This window comes from Pteronotus mesoamericanus, unplaced genomic scaffold (genome assembly GCF_021234165.1).
Source record: "Pteronotus mesoamericanus isolate MK-2021 breed Mesoamerican mustached bat unplaced genomic scaffold, CSHL_Meso_final scaffold_85, whole genome shotgun sequence".
Lineage (NCBI taxonomy): Eukaryota > Metazoa > Chordata > Mammalia > Chiroptera > Mormoopidae > Pteronotus > Pteronotus mesoamericanus.
The window spans coordinates 14,833,269-14,853,485 of record NW_026555329.1 but is presented as its reverse complement, the minus strand read 5'-3'; positions in this window follow the sequence as shown (position 1 = coordinate 14,853,485).

The following is a 20,217-nucleotide window of genomic DNA, read 5'->3' as shown; positions in this document are numbered from 1 at the left end:
GTCCACTTGATTATAAATAAAATATAAACAAAATTAATATTTCATAAAAATAATCTTTTATGTTCTTCAAACAATAGTTGTTCTTTTACTTTATTTTACATATTTTACATTGCCTTACCGTCTATCCTCCCAAAATTGTCTGGTTTGAAAAGACAATAAATTTTAACTCCACAGTAATGTTCTCTTCAAAAGGAAGCATGATACTTGAGCTCCTGGAAAAATGGATAAATTTCAGATATTGTGTACCTGATATGTAAGATACCAACAATTAATCAGATAACATAAAAAAATCACCATCATGCGCACACACTCTCACACACAATCACAGAGATATTAGGCAAGTATAACTACTGATTAGTTTGGAAGCTTGCTCTGCTTCCTCAAAGCTATAGCCCCTAAAAGACACATTGAAGTTTGAAAGGTTCAATGAGACTGTCTCATAACAATGCTAATCTGAGAAACAGATTAGACTGTAAAAATTATAAGAAAGCAGCCTATGGACAACTGGCCATAAATTACTACACTGAGATCAAGACCTGAAAACGTGGCACCTGAAGACTCTACTTTGTAGATTTAATTTAGCCCTCTTGCCTATCGTCTGATTATTCAATCTAAGAATAAAGGTGACAGTTTCTTCTTTCCCACTCCAGGATGTTGTCCTAAGAAAAGTCCTGAGTTGTCCATCAATGACTTTCTAATTCTAAAGCCCTTTCCCAGCTGCTAGTAAATAACAGACAATAAATACAGGATAATGTACCAGACACTGTTCAGTGAGTTTTTCTTGAATTTCACCGTAACAGCTATTATACTGTTTTGAAATGAATGTAAGTGAATTACTTTTAAGTGAAAAAGAGCTAAAATATAGATACGCATAATACATTGTGGTATCCCACAATAAAGAATTAAAATGGTGAAAAGGATGACTGTACAGTGTTGGGGACAGATAGAAAGTCCAGAAACCATAATGAAATCTTCACACAAGAGTTCAATTTTGAGCTAGATTTTGAAAATGAGGATGAGTACATCAAACAGGAAATGTGTTATTGATGATATTCTAGCTATGTGAAATAAAACATGAAAAGTTCTGAGATGACATGAGAAATAGTGAAAACTTCAGTGGGTAAACACTATGGAATGCATGATGGAGGAGACCTGGATATAGGGGTATATGATATAGAGTACATGGATGGAGGGCACAATGGAGGAGAGTACATGGATGGACGGGAAGAGAATGTAAGGCATATTGAGGCAAACCTGTCAAGAGATGCTGGGCAAAAACATGAGGACCATGTGGATGCTGCTCTGGAGTTTCAATTTTATCCTTCAGACAATGGAAGAGCCACCAAAATGGAAAGAAATGATCAAATGTGCAAATTATGGAAAGCTCTTCCAGACAGCAGTATGAAAAATGGGCAGGAAGCCAGAGGTGGTTAGGCCATCAAAATAGCCCAAGCAAAATGTTAGACTTTTCACAAGTTTCAAGATTCAAAGGGATTAATTCCTAATTATAGAATTTTAGGCATTATGACTTGAAAATGCATTGTGTGAGATTTTATCAAGTTCATGTAGATAATTTATAAACATTGCTACATCATGAATTAATCAAAAAAAATACAGTGGTAAGGTCAAAACACACCAAAAGTATGATGGTATCAAATCTTATGTGTTTGATACCAGAATTGTGAACAAGTATTTCAACAAAACCAATTTATTTTTTAAATGCACACTTTGGAATGATACTTGGTTTAAGGCATTATGTGAGATGCGAAGGCTTTATGTTAGATGCAGAGGCGGGGCGGGGGGGAAATGGAGCAAGGATCATGAAGTAAAGATGGGTAAAAATAGACCTCCTGGAAGACATGAATTAACCTTTGTGGTTCCATTTTTAGTGTCTGAATAGTTGCATTGCTTTTCATACCATTTCAAAACACTTTAGGATAGTTTGGAAGGAAAAATTTTAGAATCCAAGCACCAATAATCTTAGTGAGAAAAGGCCTCTCTGAGACAAGAATGAAAGGAATCTGAAAACATTTTTGTGCTCATCTACTTGACCTGAATGCTTTATGCCTTACTGACTGATTAAATCATTTCCTGGTGCTACTGGAGTTTGAAATAATGGCTGAGAAAATTAGAATGAGTCTTAAATTTACTGATAATTTTGGCAAATGTTAAAATCTGGTCCATGTGCAGCTTAGCACATTATGCTTCAGTGGTTTTTAATATACAATGTACTTTAAAAATTTTTCCCCAGATATAAATTGTCTTCCTTACCTTCAGCGAAATTGTATCCTCAATGAAAGATCAGATTAAATGGAATAAGCGCATTGCTTAGAAATTTGGATTAAAAGAACACAGCTGAAAAGATGCTTAAAATGTATCTTTAAACCCAAGTGCAAAAATTTCCATACATACCTTGAAGTATGTACTGGGTTATTAAATGTGCTCGGTAAGCTAAGCTATGTGTTAGATAATTAATAAACATTTAACAGCATTGATTTTTACAGCCTGCTTTATTAAACTTCTTATCAGTATTGAGCAGATGGGTCATAACTATGAAAAATTATATTTTAAACGTGATTACTATATGTGGATTATATTTGAAAAATGCTGTTCAGCGAAGCATTTACAAATGTAATTTAATGCACAGAGCAAGACCCCAAAGTTAAGGTATTTTTCCTGCATTAAATACAGAGGTACTTAACTGATGTAAGAAGAACATTATGGAGTTGTTTAAAAGTAAATTTTAAATAAAAAGAAAAGATCTCCATGTGAAAGAATGATGTAGTGTGTACAGTATCAGTTGGGAGTAAACATTTCTATTGATTTTGTTTTTATTTAGTATATAATAAATCCATTCACATTACCCATTAAAATTATCCTTCATATTTATTAAAAATTATGTTTGAAATTTTATGACTACAGTAAAAATTTATATAACTAATATAGTCTTTCTGAATGACAACCAATATTTAATATTTTCAATTGCAGTAAACACACATACACATTCACGTGCATCAGTCATTAACTGAAACCTGTCACAGGACAGACAAAATGTGAAAAGATACAACGTATTTGAATTTTTCTCTAAATATATTTTATTGTTAATAATATTTACATATTTTAGCTATTGGTTTATTATAGCACAATAAAGAAATAATGTAAAGCACAGGTAATGTTTTTTAGATAGTGCTCTAAGACCAAAACAAGTTAAAATTGAGTCTATCACAACTTTCAAGAGAGGTAAGTAGTCTTCAGGATGCTCCCCAATGATCTGTACTACCTGGTATTTAAACCTTTGTTTTGTCCCACCTACAGTGCACCAGAGTTAGTTAATATGACCAATAACGTGTAGCAGAAGTGATAGAATGTCACTTTTCAGATTTGCTTATAAAAAGACTGTGGTTCCCATCTTAGTGTCTCTCTCTCTCTTATCATTCACTTTGAGAGAAACCAGATTCCATGCTAAGCATCCCAAGAAAGGCCACTGTAGCAAGGAATTGAAATCTTTGTCTAATAGTAAACAAAAAAACTGAAGCTTGTCAATAACCTTGAGAAGAGTTTGAAAGTGGATGCTTCCCTAATCAAGCCTTCAGATAAGATTACAGCCACATCCTGAGATTTGGCATCAAACCCATTCAGCTAATCCTCCCCGAGATTTCTGATTCACAGAAATTGTGAGATAATAAATATTTATTATTTCAAGCTACTCACTTTTGTGGTGATTTGTTAGATAGCAAATGATAAATACACCAAATGACATATCTAACCACTAGTAGCTGAGAAATACAATGCTTGATAGTATGAGCTATATGAAAAGTGCTGATTTCATTAGAATCAACTTTTAAAAATAAGATAGAAAAATAACATAAGACAACATAGAAAAAGTGTACAAATGTGTACTAAAATAACAGTTAGGATAGGACATTGGATCACAGGTGACAGAGTCATTTTTGTTGAGGGCCTACATAATTGTATATAGAAAATTTATAAGTACCAGTATATTGAAATGTGAATGTGGATGTGATTTGGACAGGTTAAGGCATTCCAGGCTGAAAAGTTTTCTCAAAAGCATAAAAGTGGGAAAAGGCAGAAAATATTTAGGAATTAACAATGGACTTAGTAGGGTTAAATACAGTATTTACATACATACAGGTATGTATGCACAGGGTCGACCACAAATAACACCCTTTTTTATTACAAAATCTTTTATTATAAAATCATAAGCATTTAATTCTATACATAACAATATCACACTCAAGCACACCATATGGAATTTTAAGTGAAATTTTCAAATTAAAACCTAAATTATTACACCAATATTATTACCCTACCAACCACACTTAAGCAGGCATTACTTCTGCCAGACACTGTATGTAAATACATAAAACTTATCTTTGAGACAGAGAATGGGTTAACATTCCTGATGTTACATAAATTGTGTTATTTAAGGACTAAGCTTTGCTATGCTTTTGTAAAATAAATGTAATATTATTTCAAACTTTTTTTTTAACTTCAAGTATAATGCTCTTTATACCCAAACAAATTCACCTTCTTGGTCTGACTTCAGACTTTAAGTGGATTAGTAACAGAACACATTTTTCTTCACTCCCATATCATCCAATTCTCATCTAGATCTATTGTTCATTGTATATTGATTTGTTTTGACAGATTATTTTGATATGTTAACTTAATAGAGCGAGAAAAGTTTTCTAACATCACCAGCTAAACAGAACATTCCTGTGTCAGAAGAGGATGGATCAAGAGCCTGAGAAATTTTATGCATTTTGCAGGATTACTGAATTATAATATAAGCTGTATGCATATTTTCAGTACTTTCTTTTTTTTTAAATTTATTTTTTCAAATACATTTGTCTCTGCCGCCCCCCCCCCCCACCACTTTCCCTTGCCCTCTCCCTCCTTCCCTCCCTCAGCTCTTCCCCTTTGGTTTTATCCATGAGTCCTTGCTATATGTTCCTTGACTTTCCCCTTCCCTTCCTTTTCTCCGCCCCCCTCCTTCCCTCTTGTCTCTGTTGAATTCTTTTCCTTTCAGTGTTGCTGGTCTTATTTTCCTTGCATCTTTGTATTGTTGGTTAGGTTCCACTTATGGGTGAGATCATATGGTATTTGTCTTTGGCTCCCTGGCTTATTTCACTTAGCATAATGCTCTCCAGTTCTTTCTCATAATGTTAACCCTTGTAATATGTACATGGTTTTGCTAAAACATCTTTGTAAGTCAGAATGACCTTACAGTGCGATATCACTGGTGATCTATTAACAACAATCAATTGGACACAGGCACCAAAAAATAAAATAAAATAAAAGTACATCATAAAAAAGATAAAACTGATAATGATCTGTGGTACCATGTTGTTTATATTTTAGCTCAGTCATGAATATTAAGTTATATCTACCACTCCAACTCTGATATGTTGACAGTAACCAAGGAACTTATCGCTACACCTGGGTTTTGAGGGAAATAATGCCATGACCATTTTGTAATGTGTGCCCTTAGAACAAGAAAGGAAGGAGGTGCCATGTACACACTCTGCTCATCATATCTTTACCTGTAGAAGAGGTTAAATGTATACACAGAAAAGAGCACCATAGGTGATGTTCGCCCAAAATGTAATACTTTTAATAACTCTTACTGGAAATATTTAAAGATAAAAGATTTAGATTTAACAATTAGGGAAGACTTTAGATGAAGAAAGCTCAAGTTTAGCCTTAGGAAATAAGTTGTATATTGTTAAATAAATATTTTAAAATGAGATCTCCCCTTCCAATATAAAAGGTAATGTTACATTGTTCCACATTTATTCTTATTCAAATGGGTTTTACCATATTATTTTGCTGGATTGTCTCAGGATTCTATGAGGATCCTGGATCAATTTCTTTGTAGGTGCTATATTTGGTCAATGCTTTTTCAGTCTCAGTAATAACACATTCAGTATTACTTAAACATGAAAAAACTGAGCATATCAATTAAGAATGCTTTTGTCTTCAAGTGATGGATAACTGAATAACAGTAAGTTGAACAAAGACCTTTTTTTTTCCGCAAATGAAGAAGTTCAGAGATAGGTAGTTGACATTCCTTTGGCTGCTCAGTGATGACATAAAAGCCACGTCTATCTCTAACTCCATGATCCACAAAAAGCATATAAGCTTTTTCCCATTTCATGTTTATTGACTTATTATTGCAATGACTTCTACATATAGCTCAGGAAACCAAGCTCAAGGTAGCAGAATAGTGGAAAGGAAAAGGAAAATCTAGAAATATATTGCTCAGTGCAGTGCAAGAGCCCCCAAATGGGGAGTTGCTTAAGTGTTCATGATATTCCAAAAAAACACTTGGTGGACTAGCAGATGTGGACATGCCATCTACTACTCACATTACAGGGGAGTACACGGCTGGTGGCAGGTCAGTGCAAGAGAGACTGCACCTCCTTCAGTCTGAAGTTCCTTATAAGGAGTACCAGACAAAGGAGGTGCGAGTCCTACGTCTAGCTCTAAACTACATTACCTCAGTGTTCACGTGCAGCAAGAAGCAGTCATAGGACAAGGAGCAACTCCCATGAGGAGATAAGGAGAGAGTTACAATCCATTCCCAAAACATATATGTTCCTTCTGGCCAGTGGCTGTCTCACCAGCCCTCAGTCATGGGAAGGGGAAGAGCCATGTCCATTGACCCCACATTCCTTTTAGCAGTACATCGAATTTCACCATAGGTTTCATTGTCCAAAACTTGCTTGTTGCAAAGGAACCATCACTCAACATAGATCTAAGGACATTGCTCTTCAATGTCAACACAGAGTAAAGAAAAAAGGGAGAACAAGTAACATGTAAGCAATTAACAATAAGGGTTTTATTCAGTGCAATATTACATGAAATGGCTGCAGTTCACCTGCAGGATTTATTTTCAAGAAGCATTTAATTCGTGATGTCATACATAACTGTTGTAAAAGGAATTATTGTTGATTCAACAAGCATTTATTCATTACCTATATGTAATATACACTTTGTTAAGCTCTAGGGATACAGAAATTCTGAGGCTTTTTTTAGACACAAGATAGTTTTTCAAAGTTCACATATATTAAGCTTAATTTTTAAAAAATACAGTATTTGGAAACAGAAACATTGAGTCCCTTACAGCTATAACAATAATTAATATTCAATATATAAAACCAACTGAACTTTTATAACTAAGAGAAAAAAAATACAGCATTTACAATAGAATCAAAAACATCAAATACCTGGGAATAAATCTAACTAAAGATGCCCAAGATATTTATACTAAAATAAAACTTTCATGAGAGAAATTAAATAGTAATTCTATGTTCACAAAATGGGAAATTTAGTATTTTAAGTAATTTAATTTGTATTCATTTTGAAATCTAAGTTTAATTCGATTCCAGTGAAAAGCCCATCACATTTTTGTATATTCATCTACTAATAATAAAATGACATAAAAATGTGAAGTGTATAAAACATTCAAGACTATGATGAACAATAAAAAGTTCATAACTGAGGCTACCTGATCTTAAAACTTACTATAGACATATAAAAAATAACACAGCATAGAATTGATGCAAAGTTATACAAATAGACTAAAGGATCACAATAGAAAGTTCACAGACATACTCATGGTTTTTATTTAATATGGGACTACAAATTATTGAACAAGAAAAAGCAGACACAAATAGTGCACACTGTATGGTTCCATTTGTATAAACTTCAAATCGGGCAAAACTAATCTATAGGTTAGGAATTAATCTAGTAGTATTTTGGGGAGGGGAATAGACAGTAACTAGAGAAGACAGAAGAGGACTTTGGACGTTCTTGAAATAACCTTTCTCTTGACTTGGGTGCTGGGGTGTTTATTTTGTGGAAATTAATTATACTTACAATTTGGGAATTTTATTTATGTTTGTTATACTTCAATAAAAAGATTTCATAAAAAGCAATAGTTATTAATCAGCAATAACCAATTGAAAATATTATTTTAAAAATAGAACTGATTCAATTTACAAATAATAACAATTTGCAGAACAAATTTAAGATATGAAAACCATTTCAGATTTTCAACTGCTACAGACTTGAATAAATGAATACATACTCTACTCATGAGTAAAAAGACAGTACTAAAAATATTGATTAAAACTCAAGTTAATATGCAAATTCAATGGAACAAAATTTCAGTATCATTTTCTATGAAAATTTTCACTTTGACTCATACACAATAAATTTCTAAATAGCCAAGCAAAATCTAAAAAATAAAATAAGAGAGGGTATTTGGCCTAACATGTATTAATTAAATTGAAAAGTCTTAAATTAGCTCAGAGGCAGACTAATAGATCAAATAAACATATAAACGTATATATAAGAAAATTACTCTATATAGCATTAGAAATGGAGAAAAAGGTAAATTATTCAGGATCTGATGGGGGAATAATTAACTTTTGATACAGTATTGAGCTCTATTCATAAACTATTCAAAAACTAAATTATGGATCTAGTTTTATTAAAATTCCAATAAAACTTAAATACCATAACTGTTAGAAGAAAATATAAAATAATGTCCTATGACTTCTGTGAATGGGAAGTACTTAGATAAGTCATCAAAGCAGAAGTCACTAAAAGTAATAATTTTAAATATAACAAAATTAAATATTCTATTTAACAAAAAAAGCATAAAGACCAGCAAAAACCTGTGATAAAATAACTGGATAGTTATGCAATATATACATAAATTTTATAAATTAATAAGAAAAATTATAATAGAGGAATTAAAATGGATATATTAAAACAGTTCACAGAAAAATAACTAGAAAAGGCACATGCATTTCTATTTTGACAAGATTGTATTGACTGTGAGTAGAATAGGCTATAAAGAGTAGGTAGAAGTCTATAGCAATTATCCAGGCAAGAGATGTTGGTACAAATCAGGGCAGTTAGAATGAAATTCTGATACATAGATTCTGTCTATGTTTTTCAGATTGTACCATAGAATATACTAATGTGTTACATATAAAATATGTCAAAAAGATAGGTCCAGGATGATTCTGAGGTTGCAGGCCTAAGCAACTGGAAATAAGAAGTTGCATTTCCTGATATGGGGAGACTACTTGAGGAAAAGGTTGAGAGGAAACACCAGAAGTTCAATTTTTAATCTGTTACATTTGAGATGCCTACAAAATATCCAAATATAAATGCCTATTGGGAAGTTAATAGATGAGTCTGAATTTCAGGAGCAAGTGTAAAATCAATAAACACATATATTTAAAATCTTTGGGTGTTTTGTACAATACATTTCTTAGGCTATTAATAACCAATGTTGTTGGACTGCCATTGTATTTCTTACTCTGGTCACAGTTTGCCTTTCAGTACTAACCACTAGCACACTATGAAAAGATACAGGTTTATTACTTATAAAACCTAAAAATTACACAACATACCTGGGCCACACAGCAAGATCTCAGGTAAATGGTGCACAAGCCTGAGGTTCTGCTCTTATTGAGATCAAGCTCAGGGGCCTAGAGTTTTGTGAGCTTACTCATTATTGGTAAATTTAAAACATAAAAGTGGCCCTTTAAAGCAGGGGAAGAGAAAAGAAATAAGTAGCCAAATCCTCAGTTACTGAAATCAACCATCATCTCTAAAACAAAGGAGCCTCAGTGGGTGGACTTAGCCTGACTCCTTATCTAGCCTTGTGTCTATAATGTGTTTACTAGCGATAGCAGGCTTTCGAGTGGGTACCTTTTTGAAATGGATGCCTCCACAATCAAAGCTTAGGTCAAACACTTGCATTATTTAAAAAAGAAAAAAAATTGTCAGGGCTCACACTATTTCAGGTTGTATGTGATTAAATCCAAGAGAATCCTTAAAATCACTGGGTGTGTGTACCAAAAAAGGAGAGGACCAAGAACCAAATCCTGATGCACTCTAAATTTTAGAATGTGGAGAGAAGACAAGCAAACAAGTCTAGAAGTGAAGTAAAGACAAAGAGGAAGGGTGGTATTGAATATATATCAAAGGTTCCCTCTAGTTTAAGTAAGGCAAGGGCTGAGAATTTGCTCTTTAGAAGTAGCAAAGTAGGTTTTTAAAACATGTCAAAAGAAGGTTTGGTGGAGTGGTAGAAATTTGGGATAGAATAGGAGGAGAGAAAATAAAGAAAATTACAGATGTCTCTTTTCAGAAAAGAAGGGGAACTCAAATCAAGGAAAATGTATAAAGGACTCATGGACAAAGCCAAAGTGGGGAAGGATTGAGGGTGGGACGTGGGGGTGGGTGGGGCAGGGGAAAGTGGTGGCAGGTTAAATGGAGACAAATGTATTAGAACAATAAAAAAAAGAACTTTTTTTGAAAATATGGTTGTATATGAAGAGAGAGGTAGGATTTGTCTACGTAACAATGTCCAAACCTATAGAGAAATGTTTTAAAAGTTTATTTGAATCACCAAAAAGGATACTCCTGGAAGCAAGATCTCAATGCATTAAGATAAATGTTTCAGAATAACAATTTGCATTTCTTTTATGCATGAGAAATTAAGGAGGGAATTTAAAGGAGATTACATAGAAGTGGGGGAAAGCAAGGTGGGGAACTGGATTACAGGAAAGTTAATGAGGTTGATTAATGTACTATCTCAAAGGTGTGTTTGAACCTAGATGCACAGAAATAATATTTGTGAACTAAAATTGAATAAGTGATGATACCTTCAGTAAATTAGAAACTCTTGTTTCAATTAAAAAAAAAAACTCAGTAGAAAAATACACAAAGGAAACAAATGGTCAATTTATAAATGCAGAAATGAAAATATTTACTAAAAATGTTTATATTTTCTACTAGAAATTAAAATTCATATTCACTTCTCTGATTACAATAATTATTGTAATATGTAAGCCCCTTTGACTTATCAAATTGACAGGGAATAAAATTAGAATAATAACACCAAGTTTTGGTATGATCGTTTGTCAGTATTATCTAAAGTGAAATATACAATCCCATATCTATAAATTTACCCTAAGGGAAATCTTCGAAAAATTTTGAGAGATTAATTTCTAGAGATGTTAACTTTTAACAATACCTTTAAGTTATTGATAATACTGAAAAACTGAGACAACCCAAAAATCTATTAATAAAGTCTGGTTACATAAATTATGGCACATCTTCTCTACAGAATAAAAATCAGCCATTAAAAATTATTTTATTCAGATACATGTAGATAAAGAAATTATCAGCAATGTATTAAATGCATTAAGTTGTTTACAGTAGAATATTACCTTATTTTAAATGTATAAGTATGCCTAGAAAAAAGTTAGAGATACTCCAAAATGCAGTGTTTTATTTCTGAATTACTCAATTATAAGTATTTTTCAATATACACATATTCTACACCTATATATATATCCTTAGATTTTAGATAAAAATAAAATATTTTTAAATATTAAAAATAAAAATTTTAAAAATATCTACCAACGTTTCTATTAGAAAATCTCTTAAATGCAAATTCATAATAACATAAATTGTCTAAAAATATTAGTTTTGGAAATTTATTTCAAATCTTTCATTTACAAGAATATAAACTGCCCCCCATCTCAGAGAACAACATCATTACTTTTCTTCAGAAGTCAGTCTATCTAAAGAAAGAATCCAATTCTTCTTCATTACTCACACCTGAACAAGATGTCTATGTATTCAATTTTCTAGACCAAGACAAACAAGAGTTCCATAGTTCACTCTAAATCTCAAGATTCCCAAATGATTAGATCAAATAGGTGAGGCCAAAATAGAGATTTTTCAAGGACTAGCAAGAGCCATTTTGCCTTGAAGGCAGGCCTGCTTTTAGAACTAAATGATATAAACGTCCATAAAACTCTGTCACCTGAGATTTGTGAAATTTAGTCTCCCTTGGGGCTGTTGGTTGCTCAGTGTTTTTTGTATCATGATGTCAGATTTGACTACTACGATTTTTAAAAAATTATTTTTAATGACTAAATTGAAATTTTGAAAACTGAGCCATTGTTTTCACTGTTTTAGGGTAAGTAAAATTCAATGATTACAGAAAAGCAGACTTTAGTAGACTTTCCACCTAAGAACCCCCAAAAAGCTTGAGATGACAGGTGACCATCAATCTTCATTGGAATGGTTGATTTTTGCCTCATTTGGATTCTTTTGTCCTATTTTATCTTTATACAGAAGTCTTCTTAATTATTCAGAGAATTTAAATGATTCATGTTTCTCCCTTAAGGACATTTTTTAAAATCACCTTAAGGCAAAAAACAACTTTGTTTTAAATTTAATGCTTAAAATGTCTTTTTTTGTATAAATTTCACTTCCATTTTTTAGTTGCTTAAAATATACATACATTATTTCAGTAAAATCAATCTCCCCCATAGTATCAAGTAGAATTATAATATAAATTTGTTGTAACTGATATGTTAAAAAGTTGAAATAACAAACAACTCTATTCATACATACATGTATACATACATACATAAACATATATAAACATACATATGCACAGATGCATATATGTATACATATACACACACACATATTTGAGCTCAAGGACCATGCATAAACTTGACTCTGATTCCTACTGCCTAAGCCTCTAAATATCCTCACTTATTTTCTCAAACTCAGTCTCTACACCTCTTTTCAATTCTGTGAGCATTTTCTACAATTTTTTAAGGTAATTATTTCAACTAACATACAGTTATTTTCTTTTGCTTGTAACCAAGAAGCTGACCAATGTACTAATAATCAAGGTAAAATGATATAATTCTATTGAAAACCTTAGTAAAACAAACACATAGTGCGTGATTTAGCAATGGTAATTTTTTATTATATTTCTTACATTTTTGTGATTTTTTTTCCACAAAGCATTTGTGAATGCTTGAATCATTTGAATATATTCTTTATGTTTCTCAGGGAGAACATCCCTATCGGTAAATCACATTGCTAAGAACGTAGAATAAAATATATCTTTTTATTTAGCATTTTGATACAAGTTTTATAACCACATGCTTTATACACAGGGGTGCTCAAAAAACATTTGTGTAGTAAATTAATTAATTAATGCCTGGTTGAAAAATGAATAAATTAATGAATATGAAAGATGTTCTCTTATTTCATGTACTCCTCTAGTCTTCCTGAGGATCATGTGAAGAATGTTGTACTAAATGCAAACAAAAACCTAATGAGGTACATAAAAACGGTTTCAGTTCCATTTTCAAATAAGGTTAGAGAGACAATGACTTATGGATTGGTGGTTATCCTATTTTTTTAAATTGTAAAACTAAGATAAATGATGAATAAAAAAAGCCAGACTATAATGGCTCTATACTCTAATTATTTCATTTGAGAAATGGGGCAAAAAGGTGAGAGTATAGAAAAACTAGGACAAACTTACTGATTCAGCTATAATTAAAAGAATATTATTTAAAATGAGATGATGGGGAAATAAAGAGTAGATGCGAACATATGATTATTAGCTAAATTCAATATTGTTTTTAGAAGTAAACCTCTTTTTGCTAAGAGGAGGGTTTGGGCTAAACCTATTATGTAATCATTGGAACGATACCAAATAATGTGGAGTTAAGAGAAATTTATTTTTTCAAATGTATATATATGTTGAACATATGAAATTGAGTAGAAGGGACAGAAATAAAAGCAAGAAATATTAGGTCATGTTTGATTGGCAAAACTGACTTTGGTAACATGCATTTTACATAATTTAAAATTTATTTCCTAAAATTGTAGTAAATAAAACAACTACCCTAATTATATATTCAGTTGGTGGTATAACCACTCAAAGACCACATACTTCAAATTAATAAACTGAATTGTTTTGCAACTCTAATAAGATATACCCTAGGGACAATTTTTTTTTCAAATCTTACTTTTTAAACTACTTTCAGTAATAATATTGTTGGTACTTTTTTACTTACTTTTTTTCTGAGGTCATTTTGTCAGTAGATAGGATAAAACAAATGAATATTTAAGTTGATATTCTTTATAACTGGGATGTTCAGCTTGTGAAGAAAAAGAAAGAGAAGGAGAGACACAGAGAGATGAGACCTGTGACCCTGGGCTAAAACTCGAGAGTATAGAATTTGATTTTAGAAAGTCAGTATGAACTCACAATGAATTTTATCTTTTAGGTATATATTCACACACACCTGATATCTCTGTTTCCCAGGAAGGCCTAAAAACAATGTACCAGTCAATGTAGCTCAGACATATTTTGACGAGTGAAAGCAAAGAAAACATTAGGACTATTATGATCATGACAAAACCTTTCACGATCAGCAGTCAAACAAAATAAGCTCATAATATAGGCTGCACTTAATTGATGCAAATCAAATATGTTTAATTCTAAGAGTTCATAAGGATACCAAAAAGGAAAAATGTTTAAATCCTTAAAGTGGATGGTGCTGAGGAATCAACTCATTATTTTGGAAACTAGTAAGTTTATCTTTCCCGTGTGAACTGTTCTTTAAGCTTATCAATGATAAGATAGATAATAAAAAAAAATTACAGAATTCCAGCCAATAAACAGAAAAGAAATGAAAGAATATCACCATTTGGAACTCATAATTAATTATTGGGTGTAGGCAATTACCATCAAGAGCTTTTATGATCATGAAAAAGATACAGACATTATATATATCCTCATGAAATAGTCTCATCTAACAATGTCTTTCCCCTAAATTTAATCAACCCTTAGATATAATTACCAATTTACAGGAAATTCAAGGAACAAAAGAAATTGAAATATTTAGATTCAATAATGATAATGTGATCATGTTTAAAAAGTCTTATGTTTTAGATATAAGTATAGACAGTGGGATTTTATTTAAAATATTTTGAGGAGTATAGTTATAGATTTAAAAAAGTAATTATAGGTAGAGGGTTATAGATAAAACAAAATTGGCTAATGGTAGACCATTTATATATTTAGGTGAAGGGTTCATGGATACTTATCATATTATTAATGCTACTTTTGTACATGTTTGATTTATTTTGTAATTACATATTTAAAATAAAAATACATATATACCTACCTATGTATAACTTTTAATGTTTAAACTATATATAATTTTTAAAAATCTATAAAATTTAAAACAAGTATTTTAATTATTGTATGTATTTCACATATATATATGAAATAAGTTAACATATCTGATGGGTGGCAATCCACAGACAAAATCTCTTTTATCTATATGGATGAATCAAGTTTTTCAAGCAAAATGCAAAGTTTCAGGGTAACATATGAAATTAGGAATTAATTTTACTGATAGAATGAGGAACTAGGTTCATAATTTTCAGAGTCACTAATTAAAAGGCAAAACTTTATGCATTCCTGGACTGAATGTATAACTTTACCTACATAACTAGGCTTATAATAAAGTACAGTACTATAATTTCTGTAGTAAATGCATCACTAAAAGAAGTGAATAGTGCACACATGCATATATATTACTTTGAAAAAAATACTTCATAGTGATATTTAAATCTCTCCTATATGTCCTATGAGCATTCTAAGTATAAATTAACACAATGACTAGTTAGCATTTAAAATAGCTCCAGCTGTAATGAGCTAGACAGGAAAATGCAAGGACTTTCAAGTCAAATAAATGGGTTAAATTCTGCCTCTGCCACATACCAGCTGTGCAAACTTAGGTTATTTAATTTTTCTGAATATCAATTGCCTGCTCATATAAAATGGGGAGAATAATATTATACATATTATATATAACACTTTTTAAACTGAGATTATTTATTTATTTATTTATTTATTTATTTATTTATTTTTAGACAGAGAGGAAGGGAAGGAAATAGAGAGGGAGAGAAGTATCAATATGCAGTTGCCCCTTGTGCACCCCCAACTAGAAACCTGGCCCACAACCCAGGCATATTCCCTGACTGAATATCGAACTTGCAGCCCCTTGGTTCACAGGCCAGTACTCAATTCACTGAGACACACCAGCCAGGGCTATACCTATTATATATAACACTTAATGAATAGTAAATACTCCTTAAGTTGTTATTAGTAATAGTCATTTTATTGAAATGAGTGTATTTCTATAATAACATTCAATTGTCTACAAAAGAATCTCAAAATGACTTTTTTCACTATTAAAACAATAATTTATATTTATAGTCATTTGAGTGCATGTTATCTCAAAACCATTTATAGAGAAAATGAATTAATTCACTCAACATACAAATACAAATGTGCTCACACATTCATTTTTCACCTCTGGAAACTTTTGTTCATATCCTTGTTTCAGTCTTGAGTGAAAATGAATTTAATGGTCCACCCCATCAATAGCTCCATTATCACAAAGCTGCCATGCAAGTCAGTATAATTTAGTACAATTGCCATTCTGTCAGTCTCTGCTTAAAATTAAGCCAGGATCAAAAGTAGTAAATCGTTTTACATACAGTTCTTCCCAGCACATTGACAAAACTGTATCCATAAGTCCTACTGCCCCTACTATTTTAGCTCTAAGCAATGTCATAAAGATACTTTATTCATGGTTCTCATATATGCTCCAGAGCTATAGTTTTCAAGTTTGTCTAAGTATTACAATCAACTGTAACCTTTAAGAAATATTTATGCCCAGACTTGGACAAAGAAATTCTGATTTGTTGGTTTTGGGTGAGAGTCAGCCAGTGATATTCAAAAACAAATAAGTAAATGCCCAGGGGATTTTCTTTGGAAAGAACGCTTAGTCTGTTGCTACGCAAAGTGGGCCATAAACCCCCATTTGCTAGAAATGCAAATTCACAGGCCTCACCACAGAACTACTGAACAGAACTTCCTTTTGACAAACCCCCCAAGTGGATCACATGCATATTATAGTTTATAAAGCACTATCCATATTTGCCTAGAAGTCACTGAATTTCCACGTACACTATAAATAAAAATCTACATGAGGCCTAATGTAGAGGCCTAATAATTAAACTTTTTGTTTACATTAGCATAAAAAGTAGAAAAAATAATGTAGAAGTAATATACACACAATTACAGCTATTTTTAAGCCTGAAAAAAGGAATATTTGGGTGCTTTAAGAAAAGAAAACTCATATAGCATTTTTAAGCATCATCATCATTATCATCATCATCATCATCATGGGCTATTCTAACTTTCCATTCAAGTATAAGGAATGTCATCTTAATCATACCTTTGATTTATAATTGAGCATTTACATTAAGGGTAAGTAAAATTGCATAAGATTGTTAAAAACAGATTGGAAGCTTACATTCAGCTCCTAAAAGAATGTACCTATCAGTACCTATAGATAAATGCATATGCTATTTATTTCATAGTCACAAGAGTCTATATCTATATATAGCCTCTTGGTTTCTGATATTAGTGATCTGGAAATGTTTCACTAGTATCTGAAACCAAGACCTAGGTTCTAGATGTGTTCTTTGCTACTAGGGTGCTGTTGTTTAGGCCCTCTCAGCTAATGAAGAAAGGAAATACAGGTATGAATATTTATCTGCATATAGAAATCTATCTATATGTATTTCTAAATGGAACAGTCTACATATTAAGCTAAACTTAAATTCATTCTTATGTTTCCAACTCTAATCCATAACCACATACATGATCCTAGCATCTTGCTCTTTCTTCTCTATAACATCATGGCAAAAATCCTGGCTCACAACATCCATTTACTTAGCTGTTCAGTTCCAGTATACATGTATATGTATATCAGAATTATTAACCTACAGCCCCATGGGAATAGCTTTATCAACTAGAGGATCTTGTTACGTACAGTTTCTTTGGCCTTTAGTCTTATGTACCTGACCCATTTCCAATGTTAAGCCAATAGGTTCTCTCCCAAACCCTTAAATTGTTTTGTACATTTGTAGTATAGTTAGATTGCTTTGCCACATTCTGTACTTCATCTGAGAATGCCTGATCTCTTCAGTCATTTTTCTAAATCTGCATACATAAATTCAGGTTCACTTTTTGTGCTGTGAAGTTCTGTGAGTTTTGACAAGTACATGATGTCATGTATCTGACATTAGAATGTCATAATAAGTAGTTGCACCATTTCCTACTTAGGAAAATAGAAGAAAGCAAAACAAAAATTTTAGATAATACAAAAATTAATACTACATACCTGGAGAGATTGCAGAGATTAGTGTCACCATCAAAGGCTTGAAGGACACAGTAATGCTGCTTGGTTACATCCAGCAGATCCAATGGTTCCTACAGGGCAATCATATTGTAGACTCAGGATGTGAGAGCAAAGCCCTACCATCTCCTGTAGATAACTGCTCTCCTTTTGAAAAACAACTTTTGGCTTGCTATTGGGTCTTATTTGGGACAGAATACTTAACCATGGACCACCAAGTTACCCGTGACCTGAGCTGCCCATTATGAAACTGGGCATCGTCTGGTCCAAGTTCTAAAGTTGGGCAGGCATGGCAGCAACTCATCATAGATGGAAGTTGTATACATATGAGAAGGGGCTCAGGCAGGCCCTGAAGGCATCCGGCTTAAATGCCGATGTCCTCAGTCCTGCTACAGCACCTTCTCTCTCTCAACCTGCACTTACGACCTCACAAAGTTGCTGCAGTCCACTGAGAGAGGAAGAAAAACATTATGTCTGATTTACTGCTGGTTTTTCAGCATGTAGGCATCTCCCGAAGTGGTCAGCTCTAGCACTCGAGCCGCTTTCTGTGACATCCCTGAAGGGACAGCAATGGAGAAAAGTCCTCCCAGTGGGCAGAACTTTGAGCAGTGCACCTGGCTATTTATTTAGTCATTTTTAGTGTTTAAGGAGCATTATTGAGAATGCTAAATTTATAAAGAATATGTTTCTGAAAAGAGAAAGATGAATCGTTTTTCAAAAAAATCCTTACATTTTATTTACTCAGTTATTAGGAGAATATTTTATACTACATTAATAGGTTGAGTTTTGAGAAAGAAAATTAAAGTCAAAAGGCCTAAATGTAATTGTTCTCAAAAATCTTCAACCAGAGATTTTCTGTGAGCAAAGCCAAGGTAAAACGACTGTAGAATGTATTTGTATGTCTCTTTTCCTAATAGGTTATTACATAATCCTTAGGGGGAAGTAATTTTTCATAATGATGGTAATTGCAGTAGAGTTTAAAGTGTCTGAAAGCCAAAGCCATGTGAATATTAATGTCAAGGAAATAGAAAAGTAAAGAAGGGATGGGGCAGAGGAAGAGGCTAGTAGTAGAAAAAGAAAAAAGAAACTCTGCGTAGGTTCCAGCATTAAAGATATAGAATGAGAATGAAGCGTACCAAGTTCAAGGTAGTTACCCTGAAATTTGTATTCTAGCATTTTTAGTGTGAATATACATAATGGAATACTAGTCAGCCATAAAAAAGAAAAAATGTTACATTTTGTGACAGCATGGATGGACCTGGATAACATTATTCTATGTGAAATAAGCCAGTCAGAAAAATACCATATGACTTCACTCATATATAATGAACAAAGTGAACTAACAAGCAAAATAGGGGTAGATTCATAGAGTGCAGGATGATAGCTCTGGGAAGGAGTTAGAGGGTAGAAGGATAGAGCAAAAAGGAATAAGGACTTATGGACACGGACAACAGTGTAGTGATCGCTGTGGGGCAGGGGATATAAGGGGGATAAATGGTAATGGAAAAATTACAATAAAACAAGCCTTAAAAAATAAAAAATAAAAGCATATACTTCCATGTGTTGTGATAGAAAGTAGAAAATATTTCATTGCTAATTATTCCTTCTAATATTCCAAACACATTCTGACAACAGTGTGATGGGAAAGTCAATGATCTATACTTATTTTTGCACTTGTCAATGGTCAGCATATGTTTTAATCAACCGTAAAGTGAAAGCCTGCACAGCCAGAGGGAGAAGGAATTGTGTGCTTGCCATAGGGTCCAACAACGTAACATCCTTTCCAATATCAAAACGTCAGCAGGTCCTTTCCAATACCGAAATCTCAGCCAGTGTAGACTAGAGTATAGCAATTGCATATTCTTCCGTAGTTTATAAAAATCTTCCACATAAAACATTTCATTCACTACATATAACAACTCTTTAAAGGAGGAATTATTAACATATTAAATAATTTGCCCAATTCACAGTTCATATGTAATGGGGCCTTATTGATGACTTGAAAGCAAAATCTTCTTGCCATCCCACGATCAAAGGGACCCTAGAAGTAAAGTGCACCTGA